Below are 7,266 nucleotides of genomic sequence, written 5' to 3'. Positions count from 1 at the left end.
TGAAGTTGCAATCATCTCTGGTCAGTATCAGTAAAACAAACACCTGGCGAGAATCCAATGCACAACTTTTGCAGTTCATGTGCTGCCATTCTGTCATGCAAGTACAGAAAGCTGCACCACTGGACCTGCCGTCTAATTGTGACGAACGGCTCCTGATCTTACCACTAGGCCCCTCAACCCAATTACTCTTTTTTTTCTGTGTATCTGAAATGAAACGCAGTGCAGAGGTGGTTATACTGATAATGGATAATCGATTATGAAGCATCAGCTCCAGGAAAATGTCATAGATAAATGTGGTGAAAATCGGTTTTATTGAATACTGCATACATTTACCGTGTCTTCCTGCGTTGGTCACAGGCAATGTTATGTGGCCATTGTACTGGGATTTTCCTTCTATCGGCTGCAAATCGTCAGACAATTCGATTCACTGATATTTCACCAACTTCCTTTGGCATGTACATTTGAGACATCGACCCACACTGCACACAACATCAACAATGTTCAGCATACTATGTGCACGAGAATGTGGCATGGTATTTATGCACAGTGACGATTGAATAATGTTCTGCAAGGGCAAATTAAATTCAGTTTAATTCGTAAAGTCGCAAGAATCCAGAGTAAGATTCAAATGTCAGAAATTCAAGTTCATTACCTTGGCCAGAATTCCAGCCCAGCAAAGGGAAAATCTGCCCCTGAATCCCCAGCATCCATGCAATTGCTTGCTCCATGTGTCCACTTGGAAACCTATGTGAAGGAACATTCAGCCTGAAGGGGAAATTGTGAGAATCCTCCGCTGTCTGATCTAAAACTGAAACAAGAGCTGTCTATTCCAGCCGGGAGGGAAGCGAAGTGGAGATGAGACCAAAATATTATTTGGCGTTTAATTCATATTGTCCTCATTGTGATTATTTAAAAACCTTGGCCAGAAATGGCACAGACACAAAGGAGCAGAAGGAGGCCATTCTTAACACCGATCCTGTCCTGCCACGTAATTTGATATCATCATGGCTCACACAACAATTTTATGTCTTTTTCCAGCCCACCCACAACATCGTACTGGCTAACAGGTATTTATCGATCTCTATCATAAATAGACATCGATAATGTAAATCTGTGGGAGGAAAATGTTCCGTTTCGAGACAGTTAGGTTTATGCACGAATATTACTGGTTTTGCAGATGAGCAGCCGAGTCTGCTCTGACCACTTTGCAAAACATAAATTAAAACACGACGCTGATGGGATTCGAACCCATAACCTTTGAATAGCAACCTGAATAGAAATGTAGAAGTCCAACGCGCTTTCCATTGCGCCACACAGCCACGCCTTCTGTTACCTTTAAGCACACAAGTTTGCCTTTGACGCATTGCATTCAGGACACCCATCTCGCGCCTGTCTGACCTCGTCACACTTTCTGGTACCTGGTCCTTATCCACTAGTGCTCTGGCTCATCAAGTGTTCGGCTACAGACTGCTGAAACGTTCTCATGACACTTACCTTTACCACATGTTCAGATAATGATTTCCAGATAATCAATACTCTACAGGTGAAAGTATTCTTCCTAAATCTCCTCCTTGTCTCCTGTCTTTCATTTATGTTACTCTGTTCATTCCCAATACAGGCTAATCCCTGTCACACATATCTATCCTCTTCATAAAATGAGCACGTTAATCGGTTTCTTATTCAGCCTTCTCTGCGCTTCGAGTAACATCCCCAGCCTAGCTCGCGTACCTTCACAATGGGAGTGGTCATACCCTTGCCATTCTTTTCACCTCCTGTGAAATTCTCCTCCTGCATTCAGACGCTTCCAGTATCTGGCGATGACAAGAGAAAAACAAAGTTCTCAGAAGAAAAGCCAAAAGGTCTGAACAAAATCAGCAGCTCTTGTCTATCTCTGATGAGGAAGGAAAGTTAACGCTTCGAGTCCAATGATCCGTCTTCAGAACTAATGGGAAGGGAGGGTGGGTGAAGAATGTGTAAGACGGCGGACGGTTTCTAAAATGATTGAACTTGATGTTGGGTCCTAAAGCTTTCATGGTCTGTCGGTAGAAAATGAGTTGCGTGTCTTCCAGCTTGTGTTGTGTCTTGAAGGAGCACTGCAGCAGACCAGAGACTGAAATGATGGCCTGGGAACACAGTGTCTAGATTTGAGTGGTGCTGGAAAAGCACAACAGTTCAGGCAGCATCCGAGGAGCAGTGAAATCGACGTTTTGGGCAACAGCCCTTCATCAGGAATACAAGCAGAGAGACTGAAGCGTGTGAACACAGTGTAATGTTGAAGTTACGGAGACTGGAAGATCGGGATAGTTTTTGTTGATTCTGGACAGAACGTAAGTGATCTCAGCTTTGTCACCGACTTTATTTTCCTCTCTCCATTGGAGAGAGATCACATTCTGAGCAGGAAACACAGTTGCCTCGATTAACTGAAGTGCAGAGAAATCTCTGGAACATGCGACCGGGAGCTTCCAGAGTGAGGAGAGATATCTGAAACCAGCAGGAAATGTAACTGACAACATCGAACGTTACAATGCAGTAAAGGCACTTCGACCCTCGCTGTTGCCGCAACCTGTAAAATAATGTAATGTCCATTGTAATGGTAAATTAACATTTATTTTAAATCCAATAAAATCACACGGAAACAAATAAGTAATTATTTGACTTTGCAGAGGCATGTGTTGCAGACAGACAGAAAAAAATGTAAAGTTAAACCGAAATAATAGCAGACATACAAGGCCAGTAAACTACCATACCAGGGACAAACAGTCAAGGAATGAGAAAAAAAAATCCTTTTGATGTGGAAGACACCTTTCCTCACGTACCATTGGCGAAGGCATCCAGCGAGAGGTGGCAGGATTTGAGACAATGCATACTGCAGGCACAAAAAAACGAAAGATTGTGTTTTCAGCGACGATGTGCGTACCTGATTCAATGCACACATAAGGACAGATATGAAGAAACTAAATTGGCTAACTCAGGCAGATAGAGCAGTCCAGGTAACCCCCGCCAAGAGGGTAGCCTGGCGATTAGGTATGGTAGATGTCTCGGACCCAAGATTAAGAAGGGTCCCTACTGAGTGCAGGGCAAAAGGCAAACGTGATGTGGGGTTCATAGGAAGCTGTGAACCCATAAGAGTAGCCCGGAAGTCTGAGTATTGTCCATGCAGAGCACGAGACCCGTTAAAACACGAGGCTGCCAAAGGATACTACTTTGCATGCCTCCTGAAAGCTTGAGTGATAATTCCCTGTGGATAATCACCGGTGAGAGCCCCCATTTTTCTGGTCAAAAAGGCAAACATTCCAGGTGAATCGGGGAAACGGAGCTTTGTTCAAGACCTGCAGGTAGTCAATTATGCTGTTGTTCCGCCCGCCCCAAATGTTCCTAATCCTTGTACTATATGAGTTCGAATTCCACCTGACAGTAAATGGTTCTCTGCTATGGATTTATCAAATGTCTTCTTTAGTGTACCGGTACACCCAGAAAGTCAATTCTGGTTCACTTTTCCACTCAAAGGCAAATCATATACATTCAAGCGACTTTGTCAAGATGACTGTGAGTCCCCCACCATAATTAATGAGGCTCGATGCTGGAGTCTGGGGATTTTTATTTTAACCCCGGGGTCAGCGCTTCTGCAGTATGTAGACGAATGCTTAATAGCAGCACCAACAGAGGAACAATGTGAGAAAGATACGCTTGTGTCGCTCTGCCATCTCGCCAGGAATGGGCAGAAACCTGGTTTCGCAAATCTACAATTTGTGCAACAACAGGTGAAGTTCTTTGGTCATTTCTTGTCTGAACAAGGGAAGGGCATTGGTCAAGACAAAGTTCAAGCAATCCAGCAAATTCCAAAGCCTCACACGAAGTAACAATTGCTATTCTTTTTGGTCTTGCACTCCTACTGTCGATTTTTTATCCCACATTACACAACCCTTGAGGCGCCCCTAAATGAAATTTCCAATGGCTTAGAGTTTCAGAACCAGAGACCGTTGCAGTTGAATTAAACAGGCGCTCCAAACCACACCTACACTGGGGGTCCGAATCCAAACAAGCCTTTTGTACAAACGGTAGATGCATGACATCTGAGCTGATGCAGGAGAATGTGGGAAAATTGAGGCAGGTAGCTTACATTTTGGCTAAACCTAGACCCCGTAGCGACAGGATTGCCTATATGCCTGCAAGCCGTGTTTGCAGCTTAAAAAGTTTGTTGTAGCGTCCAGGGACACAGTCGGCTTTGGAGAATTAACCCTCCTGGTCCCACATGCATCCTTACTGTTTTCCGAGCAAAACACAGCACACATGTCTGCAGCACGTTGGCTCAGAAACAATACTGTACTATTGGAGATGCCTAACATTACAATAACGAGATGTAACGTCCGTAATGCTGCTGGCCTTCTCGCCACAACAGGAGACAGAGACCCACATGACTGTGTCGCTGTAACTCACCAAGACCAGGCGTGCAGGATTCACAAACTCAGAATCAGGATATTGCGTTTATTGGTGAATGGGTCCGCATTCAGGGGCAAACGGACAGGCCAGAATTGTGTTTGGTATGCTGTAGTAACTACCCACGAGATAGTCAAAGCGGAATCACTCCCTTGTCATCTCTCAGCTCAAACAGCAAAGCTGATTGCCTTGACTGAGGCATGTCAATTGGCTGAGTGAATGATAGTGAATATTTACAAAGACAGCAGATATGCATTCGGGGTTGTACATAATTGTGGAACTCTGTGGAAACACAGGGGCTTCTTGACCTACACTGGAAAGCCCAAAATACACCGTGGTCTGACTTCTGACCTCCGAGAAGCGGTCCTACCGCCTAAATCATTCGTTGTCTGTAAATGTGAAGCCCACACGAAAAAGTACCTTTCTCAAGGCAATGCGAATGCAAACTCACCGGGAAGGACAGCAGCCCAGCAGCCGCCAAGTGGTCAGTTGACATGTGTATGTCAATTATTTGTAATCTAAAGCAGACTTATGGGAGGTCGAGTCGCAGGCCACGCCGAAGGACAAGCGTGAATGGACAATGGCAGGGTGCAGAATGAGGGAATGGGTGTGGTGTGGCCCCATTGGTAAACCCTGTCAACGCGATCATTATTCCCATTCCATGCCAATTAACACACAGTGAGGACCATGTGTCAAAAGGGGGGATGTAGCGAATAAAGTGGTATGATTTGATCTTGATATTTAATTTGGTTTCCGTGGTCGAATCTGTAAGTCCTCTTCGGACATTGTGCAAAATAATTTTCCAAAGGTCATCTTAGTCAGTCCGGGACTGAGGTTCAGAAAAGAACAAATGTTTCTGTGTTTTTTTTGGAGCTGGCTGTGTTTACATTCTCCTCACCTCAAGTTTATAAGGACTTATAAACTTCATTTCTGTCAGTCCAGGTGAGACACTTTGTGATGCGGGTAGTTTCATTGGCAAAGAAAATACATTTATCCCCATGAAGCTTCCTTTCATCCTCTGTCTGCCCATTCATTCAATTTGATCACTGCTGTTCTGATAAATTTCACCTCTGCTGTCCTGTTGTTCTTCCGTAATTCGAGGGAACGTCGAACCGAATCCCAAAATCATATTAATGTTCGGTTGTTCATGTTACATTAATGACCAGACCAGAACAAGCTAGCAGGAAATTGAATAACACAAAAAATATTTTTAAAATTCCTTCCATAAAATTAACCGACTGCAAAGTCAGAATATGAGAAATGTCAGAGTGCACTGATATTTAGCCCATTTCACAATGCACAGATACACCTAGACGAGTTCAGTCTTTGCGAAATGTTTATTTATAATTGTCACAATTCCCTGGGGCAGATCCTCCCTCAATCCACAAAAATGTATGCTGTCAAAAACTATTTCATTTCAGATTAAAATGGCTCAAGATACTTTCCATCAACCCAAAGGTTACTGCGCCATGTCAAGTGAAGTGTATCCAGATAAGGTTAGAACTCCCAGCCTTTTCTCCCACAGCTCTCTATTCCAGTTGCTCCAGCCTAGTTTGGAGCTCCCATCTTGGGCGTTTCACGCGCCTCTCTGCCTTCATAGAAGAACTGCATGCTCACGGACTTGGTCACTGGCAGAAAGAGTAAAAATTCACGCGTTCATTCTGCTCTCAAATTCCGATCGGATCTTCGCCACTGCGCCGCTAAATTTCTGTGATTCCAGACCTGGAAGCCAGTGTGATTGAAGTGGGCAACCGTAGTTACAACCTTATCTCGAGGCACTGGTAAAGTAACGATGAGAAACTTCGTTGTTATTTAAACCAACATTTCAACAATTTGTTTGCTAAGCCTGTACATTTCATCTTTTCTCGAAATCTATCGAAATCAGTCTTCAACATTCTCAATGGTGGATTCTCCACAGCCACTGAGGACATCGAAGATGACGATACAACCCAATCTCAGTAGGTTATCCTCTTGTGCATGTGGTGCTGTTCCTCGCCAATCTTAGCCATTGCATTTATTGCTTTTACTGTTGGTTATTTTTTCACGTGATCGTATAGTGGCTCATCCTCTGCATTGTGGCCGAAGCAACCTCCATTCAAATCCGAGTATCAGTAATGCGCATTTGTTCCATGTTACTCCACATAACCCTTGCAAAACAAACGCAGTAAGGAAGAAATCAATTTTTAAGGTTAAATTCTCTCGAAGGTGATGATTTTCTTGCTTCAAACTTTATCTGCACCTAATCTCGGAGACATCTCTCCCTTTCTCGATCACTATTTTTCCATTCTATCCTTCCTCACATGCCACTGGGGCATTGCACAAAGTAACATTCACTTTCACATTGACACCGTTAAGTTAGTGCTGCAGCTGTCACTCTTGTTAGGTGAACTTGCACCAATACCACCATGAGGAGCTTTAAGCAATCAGATAATGTGGTTGGGTTATCAATCCTCATGTAAAGTGTTTGATTTGCATCGACCAGATATCATTGGAGCACTGGATTCATGAAAAGGACGCAGAACAGTATCGAGGAAAAGAGACTTTATTGGAAAAGACCAACGTTTGCGAATTCCCCACATTTATTTCTAGTCTTTATTCGTCTCTCGTTAGAGTGTTACGTAAAATTCTGCAATTCACATAAAAGAAGCGATATGACAGCTGTGGAAATGGTGCAGAAGTGATTTGCCAATATATTGTCTGGATTGAAGAACTTCATCTATGAAAGAGTTTCGACAGACTGGCTTTGCTTTTGTGAGAGCAGGAGAGATTGAGAGGAGACAGTATTGAGATGTAGGAAATAATGAGGGGCATGGATTGGGTACACTTAAC

The 7,266-nt window shown here is 43.6% G+C and overlaps 1 non-coding gene across 1 annotated transcript; it reads right to left on the bottom strand.

Annotated features, from left to right (window-relative positions):
* Window positions 1–1,227: 1,227 nt before the first annotated feature.
* trnar-ucu (transfer RNA arginine (anticodon UCU)) lies at window positions 1,228–1,324 on the bottom strand. Its single transcript is given in 2 exon segments — window positions 1,228–1,263; window positions 1,283–1,324. It is a non-coding gene; the product is annotated as a tRNA-Arg (tRNA).
* Window positions 1,325–7,266: the final 5,942 nt, after the last annotated feature.

This window comes from Chiloscyllium plagiosum, unplaced genomic scaffold (assembly GCF_037043375.1).
Source record: "Chiloscyllium plagiosum isolate Xiang-an unplaced genomic scaffold, Cpla_swu_hap1 HiC_scaffold_40, whole genome shotgun sequence".
Taxonomy (NCBI): domain Eukaryota; kingdom Metazoa; phylum Chordata; class Chondrichthyes; order Orectolobiformes; family Hemiscylliidae; genus Chiloscyllium; species Chiloscyllium plagiosum.
This window is presented reverse-complemented; position numbering and strand designations above follow the sequence as displayed.